General features: G+C 39.7%; 1 protein-coding gene and 1 pseudogene across 10 annotated transcripts in view; one reads left to right on the top strand and one right to left on the bottom strand.

Moving 5' to 3' along the window:
- TEC (tec protein tyrosine kinase) overlaps nucleotides 1-26,031 on the bottom strand; it is a 144,829-nt gene that overhangs the window by 66,673 nt on the left and 52,125 nt on the right. The gene's annotated exons all lie outside the window — the stretch shown is intronic.
- The window catches only part of LOC113619215 (40S ribosomal protein S8 pseudogene), a 2,956-nt pseudogene continuing 2,542 nt past the window's right edge, over nucleotides 25,618-26,031 (top strand).

Genomic DNA, 26,031 nt, shown 5'->3' with positions numbered 1-26,031 from the left:
CTTTTCAGATGACTTATAATGACAATCAATTCAGAATCATAATAATAATGATAGCTAATTTTTTAAAAGATACAAATTGTTTTCAACACCAATTTTTAAGTAGATGTTCACAACTGTATGAAATAGGTAAGGCAGATGCTACACCCCCCACCGCACCCTCACCTTTTTACTCATAAGATCACTGAAGTTCAGAGTAATTATGTGACTCCCTGTTTCCACAGACCAAATAAACACTAGACCTTGGGTTTACTGACTCCCCATTCTTATATTTGACAGTCTTAGAGACTATCAAAAGTTAGAGGTAGAAGTGCAGGATGTTATCTGTAGAGTTAATTTAAATTCATAGACTAGAAACTATTAGCAAAGAACGTAATTAAACTTCCTTCTAAATAAAAACAGATCAAAAAATATTTCTAGTGGTATGTCAGTGTCCTCATAGAGGAAATGAAAGCTATAAGCTGACATACTAAGTCAACTTCATTTAGGCTTCTTTTGTATAATGTTTATGAACCTTAGTGCTGAAAAAATTTAATTGCAATTTAGGAACCAATGGGTTATCTCAGAATGTATGGAAAGTAGCTCACTTGTACTTTCAAAAAATGCCTTAATGGATTTACTTTTTTTTTTTTTTTTTTTGCGGTACGCAGGCCTCTCACTGTTGTGGCCTCTCCCGTTGTGGAGCACAGGCTCCAGACGCGCAGGCTCAGCAGCCATGGCTCACGGGCCTAGCCGCTCCGCAGCATGTGGGATTTTCCCAGACGGGGGCACGAACCCGTGTCCCCTGCATCGGCAGGCGTACTCTCAACCACTGCGCCACCAAGGAAGCCCTGGATTTACTTTTTTATATAAAATAAGGGAAACTATGTATCCTAAGTTTTATCGTAATTCCTTTTTTTTTTTGCCCCTATCACTTTATGTTATTATTTTTTAAATATTTAAATACCTCTGCACCCATTTCTCCCACCCTCCACCCCCTATCTCCGGCAACCACCGATCTGTTCCCCGTATCTATAAACTTGTTTTTTTTTACTTTTATTTTTTGATTCCACATATTTTAAAAATCACTCATATGTCTTTCTCTGACTTTCACTTAGCAATGCCTTTGAGGTCTATCTATGTTGTTGCAAATGGCAAGATTTTTTTATGGCTAAGTAATATTCCTGTGTGTGTGTGTGTGTGTGTGTGTGTGTGTGTGTCTGTCTCTGTGTGTATCACAATTTCTTTATCCATTCACTCATTTATGGACATTTAGGTTGCTTCTATATCTTGGCTATTGTAAATAATGCTGCAATGAACCCTGAGGGGTGTACATCTTTTCGAGTTAGTGTTTTCATTTTCTTCAGATAGATATCCATAAGTGGAATTGCTGGATCATATGGTAACTCTATTTTTAATTTTTTGAGGAACCTCCATATAGTTTTCTATACTTGCTGCACGAATTTACATTCCCACCAACATGCACAAGGGTTCCCTTTTCTCCACACCCTCACCAATACTTGTTATTTCTTGTCTTTTTTAATAGCCTTTCAGACAGGTGTGAGATGATATCTCATTGCAGTTTTGATTTGCATGTCTCTGATGATTAGTGATGCTGAATGCCTTTTCATGTACCAGTTGGCCATCTGTATGTCTTCTTTGGAAAAATGTCTATTCAGACCTTCTGCCCATTTTTTAACCAGATTTTTCTTTTTTGCTATTGAGTTGTATGAGTTCCTTATATATTTTAGATATTAACTCCTTATCGGATATATGATTTGCAAATATTTTCTCCCATTTAGTATGTTGCCTTTTCATTATGTTGATGATTTCCTTTGCTATACAGAAGGTTTTTGGGTTTTTTTTTTTAAGTAACTTAGGTACTTTTTAAAAAATATATTTATTTATTTATTTGGCTGCACTGGGTTTTAGTTGCGGCACATGGGATCTTTCGTTGTGGCATGTGGGCTCTTCGTTGCGGTGCATGGGCTCTTCATTGTGGTGTGGGGGCTCCTCTAGTTGTGGCGTGCTGGCTCAGTAGTTGCAGCACTCGGGCTCTCTAGTTGTGGTACACAGGCTCCAGAGCATGCAGGTTCTAGAGTGTGTGGGCTCAGTAGCTGTGACACGCGGGCTTAGTTGCCCCACAGCATGTGGGATCTTAGTTCCCTGACCGGGGATGGAACCCACATCTCCTGCACTGGAAGATGGACTCTTAACCATTGAACCACCAGGGAAGTCCTGCTATACAGAAGCTTTTTGGTTTGATGAAGACCCATTTGTTTATTTTTGCTTTTGTTGCCTTTTCTTTTGGTGTCAGATTTAAAAAATCATCACCAAGACCTATGTCAATGAGCTTACAGCCTAAGGATTTTTGCCTCTGTAGTTATCAGGAATATTGGCCTGTAACTTTCTTTTCTTCTGACATCCTTGTCTGGTTTTGATATTGGGGTAATGCTGGCCTTGTAAAATTAGTTTGGAAGAATTCCTTCCTCTTCTATTTTTTGGAAGAGTTTGAGAAGGTTTAGCATTAATTCTTCTATTAATGTTTGGTAGAATTTTCCAGTGAAGCCATCGGGCCCTGGATTTTTGTTTGTTGGGAGGTATTTGATTAATGATTCAATCTCCTTCTTAATAATCTGTTCAGGTTTTCTATTTCTTCATAATTCAGTCTTGGTAGGGTATATGTTTCTAGGAATTTATCCATTTTTTCTAGATTGTCCAATTCGTTGGTCTGTAATTGTTTGTAGTAGTCTCTATGTTACTATGTATTTCCGTGGTATCAGTTGTAAGATCTCCTCTCTCTTCTTTCCTTGATGAGTCTAACTAAGGTTTTGTCAATTTTGTTTATATAGTCTTTTTATATAAATTGTTTTTTTTTTTAATTTTTGGCTGCGTTGGGTCTTTGTTGCTGCGTGCGGGCTTTCTCTGGTTGCGGTAAGTGGGGGGCCACTCTTAGTTGTGGTGCGCGGGCTTCTCACTGCAGCGGATTCTCTTATTGTGGAGCACGGGCTCTAGGCACGCAGGCCTCAGTAGTTGTGGCACACGGGCTTAGTTGCTCTGCAGCATGTTGGATCTTCCCAGGCCAGGGCTCGAACCCATGTCCCCTGCATTGGCAGGTGGATTTCAAAGATCTGGCTTTAATTTCATCAATCTTTCCTATTATCATTTTAGTCTCTATTTCGTTTATTTTTGCTCAAATCTTTACTTCCTTCCTTCTACTAACTTTGGGCTTTATTTGTTCTTCTTTTTCTAGTTCCTAGAGGTATAAAATAAGGTTATTTATTTCAGGCTTTTCTTGCTTATTAAGGTAGGCATTTATTGCTGAACTTCCTTCTTAGAACTGCTTTTGCTTTTGCATTCCATAAATTTTGGTATATTATATTGCCATTTTCATTTGTCTCAATATATTTTTCAATTTCTCTTTTGATTTCTTTTTTGACCCACTGGTTGTTCAGTAGCATGTTGTTTAATCTCCACATATTTGTGAATTTTCCAGCTTTCTTTGTGTAACTGTTTTCTAGGTTCACACTACTGTGATCGGAAAAGATGCGTGATATGATTTCATTCGTCTTAAATTTATTAAGACTTGCTTTGTGGCCTAACAGAGGATCTATCCCAGAAAAAGGCTTCCTCCAGAAAATAGTTTATATACTCATCTGGAGCCCCAATTTTTGCAACTTCCACCCAGGGGACACCTTCAGTCCACCTGGCTCTGATGGCCAGCAGGTCTTACACTTGCAGTCCATAGAACTGTATATATTTGCATAGTTTTAAAACCTGCTACCTGTGAGTCTGGCTTCCAGTTAGCCTGAATCTAAGTGCTGAATATCCTCCCCTTTGGGACACTGACAGGTCTCAGCATATCCTCAAATACTGGCACCATTAAAAATATGATAGGCTGCTTGGACAAGCACAAAGGTTTGAGAAACAACCAAGAGCTGGGGCAAAGGTGAATGACAAGGTTCATCTCCTACACGAGGCTACTCTTTCAAGACTGGAAGAGGTGGTTGTTTTAGCTACTACACAGAAATCCATACAGAGTCAAGCAAAATGAAGAAACACAGGAATATGTTCCAAATGAAAGAATAAGATAAAATCTCAGAAAAAGAAACCTTAATGAAATGGAGATAAGTAATTTACCTGATAAAGAGTTCAAAGTAACAGTGATAAAGATGTTCACCAAATTGAGAAGAATGGATGAATACAGTGTGAACTTCAACAAAGAGATGGAAAATATATGAAAGTACCAAATAGATATCACAGAGCTAAAGAATACAATAACTGAACTGAAAATTACACTAAAGGGATTCAACAGCAAATTAGATGAAGCAGAAGAAAGAATTAGTCAACTCAAAGGCAAAACAGTGAAACTCACCCAGAGCAGCAAAAAAAAGAAAAGAAAAGAAAAGAAAAAATGTGATGATGATAACTTAAGGATGAATGGAACAATAGCAGAAAGTCTAACATTCACATTATATGGCTCCCAGAAGGAAAAGAGAGAGAGAAAGGGGCAGAAATCTTATTTGAAGAAATAATGGCTAAAAACTTCCCTAACCTGGGGAAGGAAACAGATATCCAGATCCAGAAAGTTCAGAGAGTTCCAAATAAGATGAATTCAAAGAGACCTACACCAAGGCACACTATAATTAAAATGCTAAAAGTTAAAGACGGGCTTCCCTGGTGGCGCAGTGGTTGAGAGTTCGCCTGCCGATGCAGGGGACACGGGCTCGTGCCCCAGTCCAGAAGGATCCCACATGCCGCGGAGCGGCTGGGCCCATGAGCATGGACGCTGAGCCTGCGCGTCCGGAGCCTGTGCTCCACAACGGGAGAGGCCACAACAGTGAGAGGTCCACGTACCGCAAAAAAAAAAAAGTTAAAGACAAGGAAAGAATCTCAAAAGCAACAAGAGGAAAGCAAGTTGTTATGTATAAGAGAACCCTCACATAAGACTATCAGCAGATTTTTCAGTAGAAACTTTGCAGCCCTCAAGGGAGTGACACAATACAGCCAAAGTGCTTAAAGAAAAAAAACTTCCGACCAAGAATACTTCACCCAACAGTTATTCAGAATTGAAGGAGAGATAAAGAGTTTTCCAGACAAACAAAAGCTAAAGGAGTCACCACCACTAAATCAGATGTATAAGAATTCTACGGGGACTTGTTTAAGCTGAAAGAAAGGGCACTAATGAGCAACAAGAAAATACTCGAAAGAATAAATCTCATGGGAGAGGTAAATATATAGTAAAGGTAGTGGATTAATCACTTATAAAGTTAGTATGAAGGTTAAAAGACAAAAGTAGTAAAAATAACTATGACTGCAATTACTAGTTAAGAGGTACACAAGATAAAAAAATGTAAAATGTAACATCAACAAACAAAAAGTCTGGGGGTAGAGAGTAAAAACCTTCAGCTTTAGAATGCAATTAAACTTAAGTTGTTATTAACTTAAAATAGACTGTTATAGATATAAGTTGTCATATGTAAGCCTCATGGTAACCACAAAGCAAAAACCTATAGTAAATACACAGAAGATAATGAGAAAGGAATCTAGGCATACCACTAAAGAAAGTCATAAAATCACAAAGGAAGAGAGCAAGAGAAGAAAGGAACACAGACGAATTAAAAAAACAGCCAGAAAACAATTAACAAAATGGTAATAAGTACATACCTAACAATAATTACTTTAAATGTAAATGGACTAAATTCACCAATCAAAAGACATACAGTGGTTGAATGGATTTTTTAAAAAGACCCATCTATTGGGTTGGCCAAAAAGTTTGTTTGGGTTTTCCTGTAAGATGTTACAGAAAAACCCAAATGAACTTTTTGGCCAACCCAATATATGCTACTTACAAGAGACTCACTTTAGATGTAAGGATACACACAGACTGAAAGTGAACAGATTGAAAAAGGTATTCCATGCAAATGGAAACTAAAGGAAAACTTGGGCAGCTTTACTTGTATCATACAAAACAGACTTTAAAATAAAGATTTGTATAAGAGACGGAGAATCATAAACAATTATGCACCCAACGTAGGAGAAACTAAAAATATAAAGCAAATATTAACCAACTTAAAAGGAAAACAATGCAATAACAGTAGAGGACTTTAACACCCCACTTACATCAATGGATAGATCATCGAGACAGAAAATCAATAAGGAACAATCTGCCTTAAATGATACTTTATACAAGATGTACTTAACAGATATATACAAAACATTCCATCAAAAAAGCAACAGAATACACATTCTCCTCCAGTGCACGTGGAACATTCTCAGTTTCTGTTTAGAGTAATAAAAAAAGTTCTGGAATTAAACAGTGTGGTTTTTGCACATTATTAATATACGTAATGCCACTGAATTGTACACTTTAAAATGGTTACAATGGTAACTTTTATTTTATGTGTATTTAACACAGTAAGAAAAAAAGATATCATTAAGAGAGTTAAGGCAAGCCACAAAGTACAAACAAGTATTTGCAAATCATATACAGATAATGAGTTTGATTCAGAATATATATATCTTTTAGAAATAAATTTTAAAAGGAAGAAAACCTAATTTTTAAAAAAGGAGGGGGCTTCCCTGGTGGCGCAGTGGTTAAGAATACGCCTGCCAATGCAGGGGACATGGGTTCAAGCCCTGGTCTGGGAAGATCCCACATGCCGCAGAGCAACTAAGCCCGTGTGCCACTACTACTGAGCCTGCGCTCTAAAGCCCATGAGCCACAACTACTGAGCCCACGTGCTAAAACTATTGAAGCTCACATGCCTAGAGCCTGTGGTCCAAAACAAGAGAAGCCATCTCAATGAGAAGACCATGCACCACAAGGAAGAGTAGCCCCGCTTGGTGCAACTAGAGAAAGCCTGTGCACAGCAATGAAGACCCAATGCAGCCAAAAATAAAAATAAATTAAATTAAATTTTAAAAACAACGGAGGAAAAATATCTAAATGGGTTCTCAACAGAGAGTAAATGCCAATAGACAATGAAAATAGGTAGACGTGCTCATCCTCTTTAGTAATCAGGGAAATGCATGTTGAAAAAAACACTGTAACACCACTACACACACACAGAAACCTGGCCGCCCAGAGACAGAGGTGAAGCTCAGGACTGAGCAGAAGGTGGGGGAGGTGGGGGGGGGTAGGTCTCCTATTCCACACAGCCAACAACCACTGCTAATACATGTTGAATATTTATAATTATTTGAAGACTTGAGAATCATATTTAGCCATGAAGGGGATTCTATTGATCACATAATCCAATTTCCTCATTTTAGGGTAGAAACTGGATAACTGACCTCCTCAAGATCACACTGGGGGAGACCTTCAAGGTGGCAGAGGAGTGAGACGTGGAGATCACCTTCATCCCCACAAATACATCAGAAATACATCTACATGTGAAACAACTCCTACAGAACACCTACTGAACGCTGGCAGAAGACCTCAGACTTGCTAAAAGGCTAGAAACTCCCCACGTACCTGGGTAGGGCAAAAGAAAAAAAAAAACACAGACTAAAGAATAGGGACGGGACCTGCACCTCTGGGAGGGAGCTGTGAAGGAGGAAAAGTTTCCACACACTAGGAAGCCCCTTCACTGGTGGAGACTGCGGGTGGTGGAGGGGGGAAGCTTCAGAGCCACCGAGGAGAGCGCAGCAACAGGGGTGCGGAGGGCAAAGCGGAGAGATTCCCGCACAGAGGATCGATGCCGACCAGCACTCACCAGCCCGAGAGGCTTGTCTGCTCACCCGCCGGGGTGGGCGGGCCTGGGAGCTGAGGTTCGGGCTTCGGTCGGATCCCAGGGAGAGGACTGGAGTTGGCTGCGTGAACACAGCCTGAAGGGGGCTAGTGCGCCACAGCCAGCCGGGAGGGACTCTGGGAGAAAGTCTGGACCTGCCTAAGAGGCAAGAGACCATTGTTTGGGGGTGCGGGAGGAGAGGGAATTCAGAGCACCGCCTAAACGAGCTCCAGAGATGGGTGCAAGCTGCGGCAATCAGCGCAGACCCCAGAGACGGGCATGAGACGCTAAGGCTGCTGCAGCCACCAAGAAGCCTGTGTGCGAGCACGGGTCACTATCCACAACCCCCTCCCGGGAGCCTGTGCAGCCCGCCACTGCCAGGGTCCCACGATCCAGCGATAACTTCCCTGGGAGAACGCACGGCACACATCAGGCTGGTGCAACGTCACACCGGCCTCTGCCACCGCAGGCTCGCCCCACATCCGTACCACTCCCTCCTCCCGGCCTGAGTGAGCCAGAGCCCCCTAATCAGCTGTTCCTTTAACCCTGTCCTGTCTGAGCGGGGAATAGACGCCCTCAGGCGACCTACACGCAGAGACGGGGCCAAATCCAAAGCTGAACCCCAGAAGCTGTGCAAACAAAGAAAGGGAAATCTCTCCCAGCAGCCTCAGGAGCAGTGGATTAAATCTCCACAATCAACTTGATGTACCCTGCATCTCTGGAATACATGAATATACAATGAATCATCCCAAAATTGAGGCAGTGGACTTTGGGAGCAACGATATATATTTTTTTCCCTTTGCTCTTTTTGTGAGTGTGTATGTGTATGCTTCTTTGTGTGATTCTGTCTGTATAGTTTCCCTTTTACAGTTTGTCCTAGGGTTCTGTCTGTCTGTTTTTCTTTTTTTTAGTATACTTTTTAGTGCTTGTTATCACTGATGGGGTTTTTTTTGGTTTGGTTGCTCTCTTCTTTTTTATTACTTTTTTAAATTTTTAATAATTATTTTTTATTTTAATAACTTTATTTTATTTTTTCTTTCTTTCTTTTCTTCCTCCCTTTTCTTCTGAGCCATGTGGCTGACACAGTCCTGGTGCTCAGATTGGGTGTCAGGCCTGTGCCTCTGAGGTGGGAGAGCTGAGTTTAGGGCATTGGTCCACCAGAGACCTCCTGGCTCCATGTAATATCAAATGGTGAAAGCTCTCCCAGAGATCTCCATCTCAGCGCTAAGACCCAGCTCCACTCAACGACCAGCAAGCTAGAGTGCTGGACACCCTTTGCCAGACAACTAGCAAGACAGGAACACAAACCCACCCATTAGCACAGAGGCTGCCTAAAATCATAGTAAGGTCACAGACACCCCAAAACATACCACTGGACACAGTCCTGCCCACCAAGATCCAGCCTCATCCACCAGAATAAAGGCACTAGTCCCCTCCACCAGGAAGCCTACACAACCCACTGAACCAGCCTTAGCCACTGGGGGCAGACCCCAAAAACAACAGGAACTACAAACCTGCGGCCTGCAAAAAGGAGACCCCAAACACAGTAAGTTAACGGAAATGAGAAGACAGAGAAATACACAGCAGATGAAGGAGCAAGGTAAAAACTCACCAGACCAAACAAATGAAGAGGAATTGGCAGTCTACCTGAAAAAGAATTCAGAGTAATGATAGTACAGATGATCCAAAATCTTGGAAATAGAATGGAGAAAATGCAAGAATCATTTAACAAGGACCTAGAAGAACTAAAGAGCAAACAAACAATGATGTACAACACAATAAATAAAATTAAAAATTCCCTAGAAGGAATCAATAGTAGAATAACTGAGGCACAAGACGGATAAGTGACCTGGAAGATAAAGTAGTGGAAATAACTACTACAGTGCAAAGTAAAGAAAAAAGAATGAAAAGAATTGAGGACATTCTCAGAGACCTCTGGGACAACATTAAATGTACCAACATTCAAATTATAGGGGTACCAGAAGAAGAAGAGAGAAAGAAAGGGCTTGAGAAAATATCTGAAGAGATTATAGTTGAAAACTTCCCTAATATGGGAAAGGAAATAATTAATCAAGTCCAGGAAGCACAGAGCGTCCCATACAGGATAAATCCATGGAGAGACATGTCAAGACACATATTAATCAAGCTATCAAAAATTAAATACAAAGAAAAAATATTAAAAGCAGCAAGGGAAAAACAACAAATAACACAAAAGGGAGTCCCCAAAAGGTTAAGAGCTGATCATTCAGCAGAAACTCTGCAAGCCAGAAGGGAGTGGCAGGACATATTTAAAGTGACGAAAGGGAAAAAGCTACAACCAAGATTACTCTACCAAGCAAGGATCTCATTCAGATTTGACAGAGAAATTAAAACTTTTACAGACAAGCAAAAGCTAAGAGAATTCAGCACCACCAAACCAGCTTTACAGCAAATGCTAAATGAACTTCTCTAGGCAGGAAACACAAGAGAAGGAAAAGACCGACAATAACAAACCCAAAACAATTAAGAAAATGGGAATAGGAACATACATATCAATAATTACCTTAAATGTAAATGGATTAAATGCTCCCACCAAAAGACACAGACTGGCTGCATGGATACAAAAACAAGATGCATATATATACTGTCTACAAGACACCCACTTCAGACCTAGAGACACATACAGACTGAAAGTGAGGGGATGGAAAAAGATTTTCCATGCAAATGGAAATCAAAAGAAAGCTAGAGTAGCAATTCTCATATCAGACAAAATAGACTTTAAAATAAAGACTATTACAAGACACAAAGGACACTACATAATGACCAAGGGACTGATCCAAGAAGAAGATATAACAACTGTAAATATTTATGCACCCAACATAGGAGCACTTCGATATATAAGGCAAAAGCTAACAGCCATAAAAGGGGAAATCAACAGTAACACAATCATACTAGGGGACTTTTTTTTTTGGCGGTATGTGGGCCTCTCACTGTTGTGGCCTCTCCCGTTGCGAAGCACAGGCTCCGGACGCACAGGCTCAGCGGCCATGGCTCACGGGCCTAGCTGCTCCACGGCATGTGGGATCTTCCTGAACCGGGGCACAAACTTGTGTCCCCTGCATCGGCAGGTGGACTCTCAACCACTGCGCCACCAGGGAAGCCCCATAGTCCCCATAGGGGACTTTAACACCCACTTTCACCAATGGACAGATCATCCAAAATGAAAATAAATAAGGAAACACAACCTTTAAATGATTCATTAAACAAGATGGACTTAACTGATATTTATATGACATTCCATTCAAAAACAACAGAATACACTTTCTTCTCAAGTGCTCACGAAATATTCTCCAGCATAGATCATATATCGGGTCTCAAATCAACCCTTGGTAAATTTAAGAAAATTGAAATCGTATCAAGTATATTTTCTGACCACAACGCTATGACACTAGATATCAATTACAGGAAAAATATCTGTAAAAACTACAAACACATGGAGGCTAAACAATACACTATTTTATAACCAAGAGATCACTGAAGAAATCAAAGAGGAAATCAAAAAATACCTAGAAACAAATGACAATGAAAATACAACAATCCAAAACCTACAGGATGCAGCAAAAGCAGTTCTAAGAGAGAAGTTTACAGCAATACAATCCTACCTCAAGAAACATCTCAAATAAACAACCTAACGTAACCTAGAGCAATTAGAGACAGAAGAACAAAAAACCCCCAAAGTTAGCAGAAGGAAAGAAATCAGAAAGATCAGATCAGAAAGAAATGAAAAAGAAATGAAGAAAACAATAGCAAAGATCAATAAAACTGAAAGCTGGTTCTTTGAGAAGATAAACAAAATTGATAAACCATTAGCCAGACTCATCAAGAAAAAAAGGGAGAAGACTCAAATCAACAGAATTATAAATGAAAAAGGAGAAGTAACAACCAACACTGTAAAAATACAAAGGATCATGAGATTACTACAAGCAACTATATGCCAAAAAATGGACAACCTGGAAGAAATGGACAATTTCTTAGAAAAGCACAACCTTCCAAGACTGAACAAGGAAGAAATAGAAAATAGAAACATACCCATCAAAAGCACTGAAATTGAGACTGTGATTAAAAATCTTCCAACAAAAAAACCCCCACGACCAGATGGCTTCATAGGTAAATTCTATCAAACATTTAGAGAAGCGCTAACACCCATCCTTCTCAAACTCTTCCAAAATATATCAGAGGGAGGGACACTCTCAGACTCATTGTCCGAAACCACCATCACCCTGATACCAAAACCAGACAAAGATGTCACAAAGAAAGAAAACTACAGGCCAATATCACTGATGAACAAAGATGCAAAAATCCTCAACAAAAACTAGCAAACAAGGGCTTCCCTGCTGGCACAGCGGTTGAGAGTCCAACTGCCGATGCAGGGGACATGGGTTCATGCCCCGGTCCGGGAAGATCCCACATGCCGCGGAGCGGCTGGGCCCATGAGCCATGGCCACTGAGCCTGTGCTTCCAGAGTCTGTGCTCCGCAACGGGAGAGGCCACAATAGTGAGAGGCCCGCGTACCACAGAAAAAAAAAAAAAAAAACTAGCAAACAGAATCCAACAACACATTAAAAGGATCATACACCATGATCAAGTAGGGTTTATCCCAGGAATGCAAGGATTCTTCAATACACGCAGATCTGTCAGTGTGATACACCATATAAACAAATTGAAGGAAAAAAACCATATGATCATTTCAATAGATGCAGAAAAAGCTTCTGACAAAAGTCAACACCCATTTATGATAAAAAAAAAAACCCTCCCGAAAGTAGGCATAGAGGGAACTTACCTAAACATAGCAAAGGCCATATATGACAAACCCACAGCCAACATCATTCTCAATGGTGAAAAACTGAAATTATCTCCACTAAGATGAGGAAAAAGACAAGGTTGCCCATTCTCACCACTATTATTCGACATAGTTTTGGAAGTTTTAGCCACAGCAATCAGAGAAGAAAAAGAAATAAAAGGAAACCAAATCGGAAAAGAAGGAGTTAAAGCTGTCACTCTTGGCAGATGACATGATACTATACATAGAGAATCCCAAAGATGCTACCAGAAAACTAGTAGAGCTAATCAATGAATTTGGTAAAGTAGCAGGATACAAAATTAATGCACAGAAATCTCTTGCATTCCTATTGCATTGCTATACACTAATGATGAAAAATTTGAAAGAGAAATTAACAAAACACTCCCATGTACCACTGCAACAAAAAGAATAAAATACCTAGGAATAAACGTACCTAAGGAGACAAAAGACCTGTATGCAGAAAACTGTAAGACACTGATGAAAGAAATTAAAGATGATACCAAGAGATGGAGAGATATACTATGTTCTTGGATTGGAAGAATCAACATTGTGAAAATGACTGTACTACTCAAAGCAATCTACAGATTCAATGCAATCCTTATCAAACTACCAATGGCATTTTTCACAGAACTAGAACAAAAAATTTCAATTTGTATGGAAACACAAAAGACCCTGAATAGGCAAAGCAATCTTGAGAAAGAAAAATGGAGCTGGAGGAATCAGGCTCCTGGACTTCAGACTATACTACAAAGCTACAGTGATGAGGACAGTATGGTACTGGCACAAAAACAGAAATATAGATCAATGGAACATGATAGAAAGCCTGGAGATATGGTCAGCCACGCACATATGGTCACCTTATTTTTGATAAAGGAGGCTAGAATATACAGTGGAGAAAAGACAGCCTCTTCAATAAGTGGTGCTGGGAAAACTGGACAGCTACATGTAAAAGAATGAAATTAGAACACCCCCTAACACCACACACAAAAATAAACTCAAAATGGATTAAAGACCTAAATGGAAGACCAGACAATATAAAACTCTTAGAGGGAAACATAGGCAGAACATTCTATGACATAAATCACAGCAAGATCCTTTTTGACCCACCTCCTAGAGAAATGGAAATAAAAACAAAAATAAACAAATGGGACCTAATAAAACTTAAAAGCTTTTGCACAACAAAGGAAACCATAAAGAAGACAAAAAGACAACCCTCAGAATGGGAGAAAATATTTGCAAATGAAGCAACTGACAAAGGATTAATCTCCAAAATACACAAACAGCTCATGCAGCTCAGTATCAAAAAAAAACAAACAACCCAATCCAAAAATGGGCAGAAGACCTAACTAGACATTTCTCCAAAGAAGATATACAGATTTACAACAAACACATGAAAGGATGCTCAACATCACTAATCATTAGAGAAATGCAAATCAAAACCACAATGAGGTATCACCTCACACCGGTCAGATGGCCATCATCAAAAAATCTACAAACAATAAATGCTGGAGAGGGTGTGGAGAAAAGGGAACCCTCCTGCACTGTTGGTGGGAATGTAAATTGATACAGCCACTATGGAGAACAGTATGGAGGTTCTTTAAAAAACTACAAATAGAACTACCATATGACCCAGCAATACCAGTACTGGGCATATACCCTGAGGAAACCATAATTCAAAAAGAGTCATGTTGGGCTTCCCTGGTGGCGCAGTGGTTGAGAGTCTGCCTGCCGATGCAGGGGACACAGGTTCATGCCCCGGTCTGGGAGGATCCCACATGCCGCGGAGCGGCTGGGCCCGTGAGCCATGGCTGCTGAGCCTGCGCGTCCGGAGCCTGTGCTCCGCAACGGGAGGGGCCACAACAGTGAGAGGCCCGCGTACCGCAAAAAAAAAAAAAAGAGTCATGTACCACAACGTTCATTGCAGCACTATTTACAGTAGCCTGGACATGGAAGCAACCTAAGTGTCCATCAACAGATGAATGGATAAAGAAGATGTGGCTCATATATACAATGGAATATTACTCAGCCATAAAAAGAAACGAAATTGAGTTATTTGTAGTGAGATGGATGGACTAGAGTCTGTCATACAGAGTGAAGTAAGTCAGAAAGAGAAAAGCAAATACTGTATGCTAACACATATATATGGAATATTAAAAGAAAAAGATGTTTAAGAAGAACCTAGGGGCAGGACAGGAATAAAGATGCAGATGTAGAGAATGGACTTGAGGACACAGGGAGGGGGAAGGGTAGGCTGGGACGAAGTGAGAGAGTGGCATAGACATATATACACCACCAAATGTAAAATAGGTAGCTAGTAGGAAGCAGCCGCATAGCACAGGGAGATCAGCTCAGTACTTTGTGACCACCTAGAGGGGTGGGATAGGGAGGGTGGGAGGGAGATGCAAGAGGGAGGAGATATGGGGATATATGTATATGTATAGCTGATTCACTTTGTTATACAGCAGAAACTAACACACCATTGTAAAGCAATTATACTCCAATAAAGATGTTAAAAAAAAAAAAAAAGAAAGATTACACTGGCTAGCAGAGCCAGAACTTAAACCTCACTCCTTCTAACGGGCAATTCATGCTCTACTGTGCCCCAGCATCTTAACGTGCATGAATGTAAGAGCCACACTTTGTCACTCCCCACTCCCAACCCTCCAAAATCTTCGTATCACATTTTTTTAAAATTGTTTTAACAGAAATTTTTTTTAAAAAATCCAAAGTCTTTTCCATGGTCCGCAGTGATCCATGCAGGATCTTGCCCAGGTCTCCAGCCACATCCTCCCTACGCCCCATCCCACTCCACTTCAGCCCCTCAGCCTCTTTGCTGCTCCTGTCTCCCTTGGGGTCTTACATTCCTGGATCCCCCTGCTGGAACGCCCTCCCCCAGGCCTCCACATGGCCTTTCGAGTATTCCCATTTAGAATTTAAAATGCTTTTATTTTTCTTTATATTTTTTATATTATTTTATTCTCATAATTTGGGTTAAATTTAATAGAAAACAACCCTTTTATAGCAAAGTTGGTAATAGAAAATTGTAATACTTAGAAAATACATAATACTTAGAAATAGCATAGTATACTGGTTGGTTACAAAATAGATTTATAAAAATCTAGAGCTTGATTATATATCAACTATATCTAATTACAACATATCATGAAAATTCACCTGTTCACAAGAGTAACTACAACCATAATATACTCAGGAATACATTTACAAGAAAAGTATTGGAGTTTTAAAAACAACACTGAGGACTTCCCTGGTGGCCCAGTGGTTACGATTCCGCCTGCCAATGCAGGGAACACAGGTTTGATCCCTGGTCCGGGAAGATCCCACATGACAGAGCAACTAAGCCCGTGCGCCGCAACTACTGAAGCCCACATGCTGCAACTAGTGAAGCCCGTGCACCTAGAGCCCCTGCTCTGCAACAGAAAAGGCACTGCAAATGAGAAGCCCGTGCACCACAATGAAGAGTAGCCCCCGCTTGCAGCAATGGGAGAAAGCTCGCGTGAAGCAATGAAGACCCAACACAGCCAAAAAAAAAAATAAAATAAAATAATTAATTAATAAATAAAAAATAACAACAATGCTGAAACTTTATTAAAGGAAAATAAATTTGACAGATTAAAGTAGGTACACTACTTTGTTCTAGAAAAAAAGCTTTTAAGAACATAAACTATAAGTATGCTTATATTTTAGATGTTTTACAGTGAAGATGCCTGGGGGTATTTCACTGGCAGAATTTGTAGATATTATCAGATACTAGAACAAATAGAGTCTCACATGCTCTGCAGAGACAGATCCAGGTTTTGAGTCGCCTGAGGCTTACACACTTTGGGGAGAAGACTCTCTTTTTTTCAGTGCAAAATTATGAATGTGAAAGCGCTAGGGCCCTTCCAGGGGCATTAGAAAGGGCTACGGAACTGAAAGGCTCTAATGCTTACCAGTAGATCCACCTCTGATGTTACGAAATGTAAAACTGAACAGCACACATTTATCGCAATCAGCACCCTGTCATGTGCCCACGGACAAACAACCAGAGAGAAACACCCAGAGCAGACCCGATGAGAGTTCCACCAACACAGGCTCAGAGGTGCCAAGAATGAGAACTAGCCCTACCCCAAGGTATGCATTTCCACCAGTAACCAGAGCTCCACAATGTAACTGGACCACAAACAGCAAAGATCAATTTAAAGAATGAATCACCTGTGATTAGTGACTTACTAGGAGAATGAAATGGTTATGCTTATTGCAAAAAATGTCTATATCTGGGAAAAGCCAGATGCAAGAGCAGAAACTCTGAAACACGTTATACAAAAAAGACAAAAGTGGGTGACAATGGAAACTACTTATACTAATAACCACTGATACTTACAATGGCACTTACTATACGCCAGAAACTGTCCTAACTACTTCATATATAGGTATCCATTTACTCCAGACAAAAACCTGTGAGGAAGTACTATTATTTGCCCCAGTTTAAAGATGAGGAAAATAAGGCACAGAGAGATCAAGTAATTTGACCAAGGTCACACAGCTAATAAGTAACAAATTTAGGATTTGAACCCAGACTATCTGGCTCCAAAGTCCACAGTCTACTCTCTAACTCACAGGAATTCGATTAACTCAGAGATGGACCTCAGACCACAACAGAAGTTCCCTATAATGAAGAAGGAACAGAAAACTGCTGGTAAGCTCACTCTAGAACCTCAAGAAACACATTATCTCATCCAATGGAAATTGGTCTTGTTTCCTACACATATTTTAGTCATAACACCTATCCTTAGAAAGTGATTAAGTGTGACGTCTGAAAATAAAAGAATGACCCTGTTTAAAAACAAGTTCTGGGGCTTCCCTGATGGCACAGTGGTTAAGAATCCACCTGCCAATGCAGGGGACACAGGTTCGAGCCCTGGTCCAGGAAGATCCCACATGCCGCGGAGCAACTAAGGCCGTGCGCCACAACTACTGAGCCTGCACTCTAGAGCCCGCGAGTCACAACTACTGAGCCCCTGTGCCACAACTACTGAAGCATGCGTGCCTAGACCCCATGCTCCACAACAAGAGAAGCCACCGCAATGAGAAGCCCGCACACCGCAATAAAGAGTAGCTCCCACTAGCCACAACTAGAGAAAGCCCACGTGGAGCAACGAAGACCCAATGCAGCCAAAAAATAAATAAATAAAATTTTAAAATATATATTAAAAAAGTAATTTCTGAATTACATATTTGATCTTCAGCATCAAGCTACTCATTTTTTTCCAAGAAAATTCAAGTCTCTACCCTTTTTTTGATATTGTACTGTAATCAATCCTAGTCAGAACTGAGTTAACCTAAAAATCAGCTTACTTTACTATTTTATTAAGTGTTTAACTTACTTATTTATTATTTTAAAAAGTGTTGAACTAATTACTGCAGTAGATTTTAGGAATTCTCTTCAACTGTGACACTGTTCTCTACTTGCTGGGATAGACTATGAATGTGAATAAATTCATCTTTAATTAAGTTACCTGTGAGTTTTCTCTGCAAAGAATCATTTAAAGTATTTATGAAATGAACTATTTAACCAAACCCATTTTAAAGTTTTTAAGAGTTACAACTTCAGTTTAACCCTTTCAATTTCTTTCATCTAAGCATTCACAGTAATATGTTCTTTTCGTGGGTCTCTTTTCTGTACAACTCTGATTTACTGAAATGCATAGAACGCCCACCACCTCACAGGGGTGCAGTGAGGAAAAAACAAACACAAATCAACAAGCGCTAAAAGAACACCCTTTCTAAGGTCTTATATATAAAGCTAAAGAATGGAAGGAGGAAGGAAACGTATATATAGAGGTGGTCAGTGAACACACTGTTTAAGGCAGTCCCCCTTCCTTAAACTAGCACAGTGTGGTTTAACAGCACGCTAGCCAGAAAGATAAGACATCTTGGTTCAGCTGGTCAAATGGGATGTCACTTCAGAGAAGGTACCTGACTTGGTTGTTTGTTCCCCAGTGTCTTCACCTGTGAAGTAGATGGTGGGCAAATGTGTTTGTTATCTACAGATACACTTTATGGAGATGCTATGGAGAACAGAGCATTGCAAGTAGGTGTGCAAAACCCCTGTACTTTTGTGAACTCTATGCTATGTAAAGTCTAAGAACAGAGGGAAACACAAGGGCCAGGAAAGTTAAGACTCCCAGGTAATCCAGAAAAACATGGGTGAGTGCAAACAACAGTGGCACACAAGGATAACTCCAGGTCTCAAGAGGCCCCCTTCAAAACAGACTGGATGCAGTATAGGAAAGTTTGCCATTTTGAATCCAGAAAGGCAGAAGTATAACTTAATCAGACTGTAAGCTTAACAAAACCGGAATCATTCATCTTTTAATTCCTCCATCCCTACCATACTGTACATACTCACTAAATCTTTTCTGTACAAATGATGAATGAATGAAAACAAATGAGCTGAGTCCCATGAAACAGATAAGTGTACAGACTCTCTTTTGCCAGGAAATATATATATATGAAATAAATATATTTTACATATATATATATATTCCCCTAAAAGGAGAAAAATTCACATGTTACAATCTAATGAGCAGGGAATTGCACCTATCCATGTTACTTTTTGCAGTGGCAAATAAAATTAAGGAACAGCTATACCTATGTGATTACTTGGAATAAAGACAGAACTTTTCCAAAAGTCTTCACATACAACTAAGATGATGCGGGTGGGGGCGGGGGGGAACTCCTTTCTCGCAGTCTATTAAAAATCACTAGAGATTTCATTTAAGTCTCTTACTTACTCATTTAATTTTATTTAACAACTATATTGCACATATTTTGTGCAATTTTTCAATTCAGGTGTTTACCAATGTGGTATCATGCAAATATTATAGGCAGTTGACTAAGATTAAAAATAAAAGGTAAATGAAGACCTTTGGTAAGAAGACTATAACAATGTTTTTAATTATCTGAAGTAGCAATCATCAAGCCATCATGACATAATATTTATCTCAGAAGTACAGTATATTCACAAAACCCAAAGGCTAATAACATCAAGAGTTCTCTTAAGAGAGTCATGGAATTACTGAATAACCCAGGTGTTTCTAAGTGCCCTTCTATAGGTGATTCTCTACGTGTACCTGACCAGTGGCTAAACCATGTTCTAAATGGATTTAGAAACAACTCAAAATGTAGTTTCACTTTCTCAAATGGCCATGTGATTTCTTCTGACAGTTCATACTCTGGCTGTTTACAATAATGTCCACATTTTAGTTTGGGGGAGAGCTTAATACTAATAAATACTAAATAAAAACACAGTTTTGATTCTAAATTTAAATAAGGCATCTTCTCAACAACTAAAATGGAACAAAATTGCATGGGAAATAACTATCACAATGTCGCTAAAGATCTTTTTGCTTACTTGAAATACTAACTGATCATCACTACTGTAATTTTTACCAACAAAAACTTTTTTGAGCAGGCAATGGGTACAAGATATTGTGTGATATGTTGAAATTAGGAGGCAACAACCTCTGCCTTCAAGGAGATTATTATGTAGTTGGTGACTTTAAAGAGGCAATAACAATAATAATAATACATATAAATTTAACAGTAATTCTGAAGGGGCTGGCATTTACAACTGGGGGGTGGGAAGGTGAACAAGGTCTCTCACTTAAGAGTAAGTTTGACAGAGAAAAACAAGCATCATATGATATCACCTCTATATGGAATCTAAAAGAATGATACAAATGAACTTATTTACAAAACAGAAACAGCTTGGGATTAACAGATACACATTACTTTACATAAAATAGATAAACAACAAGGTCCTACTGTATAGCACAGGGAAGTATATTCAATATCTTATAATAACCTATAATGAAAAAGAATTTGAAAAAGGATACACATATACACACAAACACACACGAATGAATCACTCTGCTATACACCAGCAACTAACACAACATTGTAAATCTATATTTCAATTTTTTTAAAAAATAAAATTTTTTCAAATTTAAAGAAAAAAGAGGACTTGAAATGGGAATTGGATGAATAGAAGGACAACTGTTCAGCACAGCAAGAGCAAAGCTTCAAAGGCAAAAAAGCGACAAGTATTTTAAGCAAAGGGGTCTGAATAGTCACTAGATGGAGTCCATTCTGTGAACAACCATATTATTTAAGCTGTGTAAGTGCCCTCACCTACCTGGGCAACCCAAACTCATCTTTTCCAAAACAAAGGCAGTGCAATCAGAGAGGCTGATCTGAGTTTTGATCCAGGCTTAACAACCAGCTTACTGGGTGACCTGGAGCAAATCATTTCCTTACCTTCAGTTTCCACAAGTGGAAGACTTGAAGGTTACTCTTTAAAGTTCCTTCCAGCTCTAAAATTGTACGACTTCTTCATTACTAACAAATAATCATCCCCATGAATGGGTAATTATCAGCATATAAATCTATGTAGGTCTAGAACAGAACAGTTTCACAGACACACCAAGCCCTCTTCCACCCCAGGGCCTCTGCACATGATGTTCCCACTGCATGAATGGTCTCCTTCTGCCCAACGCTGCTCATACTCCAACCCACAGCCAAATGGAGACCTTCCCCAATCCCTCCCCAACCCCACCCCTCACCAAAAATCCATATAGTCTGCACTTTTACCACCAATGCTTCCTCTACTCATATAATTTGGTCTCTTTTCTAACTGTTCCTCAGGGTAAGTGCTATCATACCTATCCTTATCAACAAACACTTAATAGAAGCTACTAATTACAGAACTAGCTTCAAAGATTTCTAGGAATCCCCAGCCCAGCAGTTCACGATGCAGAGAAAAACAAAACTCAGCTTACGAAAATCATGATGTCAGATACAGTTCTCTTTTTTTAAAATCAACAAGTGACACGTACTTCTGATTAAGACAAGTTTCCTTCAAGATAGGCAGGTGGGAAAAGTGGGTGGGGAGGAAATGCTGTTTATTTCAGCTATACGGCCATTTCCCAAACACTCTAGGAATTGTTCTTTTCATAATTGCCTTCAGTGCCTACAGCACAGCTTTTTTAATATATTCAGTCCTAAAATAGCTATATAAAACTCTGATGGAAATTTGCCTTTTTGGTAACACTAAAAATTGCCGAGAGCTAAGTCTTCTGAATAAAATAAACTAGGTAATATCATGTATGAACAGAAATGCTGATTTTTCTTAAGGCCTTTGTCTCTCTCATCATGATACAAATCATCACTGAATAAACCACAACTATCACAGCCAGATCCAAGAGTATTTTTTGAGATCTAGAATCCTTTTATTATTTCTACTTTTAAGTAGCATGAGGACCAAACCTTTGATTAAATTCCCTCTTCATTTACTACAAATTACTCATACTGTACTGTTCTCCAAAAAATGCTTTACATGACTCATAATTATTTAACACAGAAGAATAAAAAGTTAAAATTGAGGTGGGGGAGAGAGAAAGTGATTAATATTCATCTCAGTGGACCAGGCTAAAATAACTTATTTCGCAGGAAGGTGATCTTCAGCCCCTAATGATGACCATGAGAATGAGAGGAGGAGAACAACTCTAAGGATTTTTAAATCCAATTTCATGTTTGCAGACTCTGATAGACAATCACTGAATATTCATGATGTAGTTGGCATTTTACAACAAACGACAAAGGACAGTATTTCCTCCATGCATTTCTCTTCCTTGCACCATGGACATTTACAAACTTTATGTCTTGACCTACTAAATGCAATGTGTGATCAGGGATTAGATCCTGGATTTGGGCAAGGAGGGGAGGTTGAGAAACAGCTATGAAGACATCAGTGGAATGATGAATGAAATTTGACTATGGACTCTGGACCACTTAATACTACTGTATCAGTGTTACATGTCTTGATTTTGATCATTGTACTGTGGTTCTAAAAGAGAATGTCCTTATTTTTAGACAATACACAATGAATTATTTAACAGCAAAAGGGGACTGTCTACAGCTTACTTTCCAATGGTTCGGAAAACATGCATATGAAGAGGAAGAGACCAAGGAAGAGACCAAGAGAATGACAGAGCAAATGGGGCAACCATAGGTAATTTGTGAATCTGAGTAAAGGTTACTTGAGAGTTCCTTGTACTATTCTTGCAACTTTTCTGTGAGTCTGAAACTATAGCAAAATTAAAAGTTACAAAAATATTTTTGGAGTGTGGATGGAACAAATGGTATTCTCCCCCTTTTCTATCTTAAATAGGTTTCTGCTTCCTAGAGGAAAAAAACAGTGAACATTATTAAATGAAAATGGATAATTTGTCAAATTAAGAAGGTAAATCAGACCCTAGGACTTCAGACCTGCATCTTGGCTCTTTTAAGTGATGAGGAAGGTCAGATCCAGTCAGTAAAATAAGAAAACAGATATGAATCAAAAGTGAGGAAAGGGCTTCCCTGGTGGCGCAGCGGTTGGGAGTCCGCCTGCCGATGCAGGGGATGCAGGTTCGTGCCCCGGTCCGGGGGGATCTCACGTGCCCCGGTCCGAGGGGATCTCACGTGCCGCGGAGCAGCTGGGACCGTGAGCCATGGCCGCTGGGCCTGCGCGTCCGGAGCCTGTGCTCCGCAACGGGAGAGGCCACAACAGTGAGAGGCCCGCGTACCACAAAAAAAAAAAAAAAAAAAAAAAAAGTGAGGAAAGAGACACCAGAGAGGAAACTGAGACGCAAGACAGGAAGTTGATACAACCTTATTTCGGAAACAAGGAAACTCAATTGCCAAAAAGAAAATGAGTTTTCATCGGATAATAGAGTTGAGAATTTTCAGAGCCCTAGTACACTAACCACTGTACCGTCTACAGAGCATCTAGAGCTGTCCCACTTTTTACAAGCTAGTGAATTGTCTGATAACCTCTAAAGTCTGATGCAAACACTTCCAATTGTCCTATAGTAAAAGAAACTATTTTGTCCACCCCACACTCGCCCCCCAGAATCCTAGAAAGTGCCAGAAGATATAAATCTTCAGGTAGCAATTAGAAAGGTCTTGTAAACCTATGCTCCCCACTGGGAGTCCACCTAGTCTAGGGATACAACTAAGGGAGAAATATCTGATCATTTCAGAACCTTAATAAGCTCTTATGCCTATATCACTAGAGTCTCCAGGTTCTAGGGGCGGTAAAGAAAACAACTCTATATGCCCCAGAAGGCCTTATAGAAATATGAGAGGTTGCCCAGGATATTCAAGAGACTCGTGCCATCATCTTATAACTACCTCCACTATCCTGACAGTTAACCTGGGTAAAAGGTTAAATTTTCAAACAACTCATCACATAGAATGTTTGATTTCAGTACAACTGGAATAAAACAATAAGGGAGGCATTATAGGAAGAGCACTGAACTTAGAGTCAGAATACCAAGGCTCAAATCCTGACCCTTCTACTTATTAGCAGCATGACAACCTTTCTGGTTGTTCATGATGTTTGCATAGGATAAATCTGCCCTGCCTGCTTCTAACGGTTGAGGTCTCCCCATGTCTCCTTTGGACCCATCCAGCCATCCAACGTGTATTGAGCACTCAACTCGGCACTAAACTCTCAGAAATACGAAGATAGAAAAGCTATGAACCCTGCCCTCAAAGAGCTTAAAGTCCAATGGGGGACACAGATATGTAGATAGAGTCAAGCAACCAAGATGTCATGATAAAAATATGAACAGGGCACAAAGGGCTGAGGTGGGCTGGGGATTCCACCACTGGTGGGAGGGATACAGGAAAGGCTTCAGAGAAGATGGGGATTGAGCTGAGTCAGAAAAGATGAGTAAGTGATTACTAGGGCTCTCAACACATTTCTGATGGATAAAATAGATATGGATAGATAGACAGATCCTGGTAGGCAGGTAGAGGAATATATCACTTCAAGTTGATTGGACAATAGTAACAAAGGCACAATGTGAAAGAGTAACTGCAGGTAGAAGACAGCTGGGGATGGAGGAAGGAGAGAGGGAAGACAAGGAAAAAGGCCATCAAGTACCTTGTATTCCAAGCTAAGGAGTTTTAACTTGATCGTAGAGCAGATGCAAATCTACAAGTTTTAAAAATCCCTTTTATGGTTTTATAGTTGAAAGATGAAGATCCAAAAGTAAAATCAACTAGGGCAGTAATCCACCAAGAGAATGGAGTTGGGAGCTGCAATAAGGTTGTAATGAAGGGAAGGAGAATTCACAGGACTTCGAAATAGATCGGATGTGTGCTGGGTTGAAACAGTGATGGCAAGGGAGTTAAGGGTGTAAAGAGACAATATATTTATATGAAAGCAATCTCTAAACTATAAAAACAATTGAAGAACACTGTTTTCTAAAGTCCAATTAGATAGTGGCAGAATCAGACAAAAATCCCCGTTTTGTCTGACGTTAATTTTCTTCTACCACAAAGAAATTTTTTTAAAAAATCATAGCTGAAAGTAATAAAAATATCCTCAAAAGTTTTAAAATAAAACTTCATCTGTATTATAGAGAGATTTAATAGATTTTTTTCCTAAGTTTCCCCAGAGTATCAAGGTTGTTTCAAAGACAGGCTGTGAAGAAACAGCCCTGCAACTCATTAGTATTTGACCTTGTGTAAGTTTTTAAACTTTCTGAGCCTCGTATCACTCATTTTTGAAATGGGGGTACTAATAAGACTTCATACAGTATTGTTTTGAGGAATAAAGAAAATAATGCACGTACTTATTTAGCACAGTGCCTGGTCTGTGTTGGGTACTCAATAATTTGTATCATAATTACTACTAATGTGCACGAAAGAGTTAACATGACAGGCCTATGATGCTGCCTACAAGGTTGGTCCTTGGCTGGGTTCTGGGAACTCACACTTTGAGAGGGGAGGGCTCTCCCATTCCCAGCACTGATAAGAATGGCTCACTGGGCCTAACCTGTTTGTACAAACAACCTGGCTTATGCTGAACCCCTGCTTTCCTTCTGGAGTCTGGAATTTTGGTACATGCTTAGACAGAGGGTGCCTATGTGACCAGCCTCCAAAGAAAACCTTGGCCACTGAGTCTCTAACGAGGTTCCCAGTTAGAAAACATTTCACAATTGTCACAATCCCGTAATGGAGGAATTATATACCCGCTTTGTGGCTCTGCTGAGAAAGGACTCTTGCGAGCTTGTGACTGGTTTCCTCCAGACTTGCCCCAGGCACCTTTTCCCTTGCTAATTTTGCTTTTTCTTCTTTCACTGAAATAAATCATAGCAGTGAGTTAAACTCAGGGCTCAGTCCCCTGAGTCCTCCTAGTGAATTACTGAACCTGGGGGTAGCCTTGGGGATCCCTGACACAACTCCTCTCCCTATTCCTCAACCTTATAAACTATTGTCAGTTTTCATAACAGAGGAGTGTTACAGACAAGAAACCAACAAAATTGGTAATACCAAAGTCCAATTATAAAAATGTCCTGATTTCTTAGCTAACAATAGTTGCTACACGCTACTCGAAATTTTTGTATTCAAATATCTAAACATATAAAA

Source organism: Aethalodelphis obliquidens, unplaced genomic scaffold (genome assembly GCF_003676395.1).
Source record: "Aethalodelphis obliquidens isolate GAN/ISIS:26980383/991018 unplaced genomic scaffold, ASM367639v1 scaffold6, whole genome shotgun sequence".
Classification (NCBI taxonomy): domain Eukaryota; kingdom Metazoa; phylum Chordata; class Mammalia; order Artiodactyla; family Delphinidae; genus Aethalodelphis; species Aethalodelphis obliquidens.
This window is presented reverse-complemented; position numbering and strand designations above follow the sequence as displayed.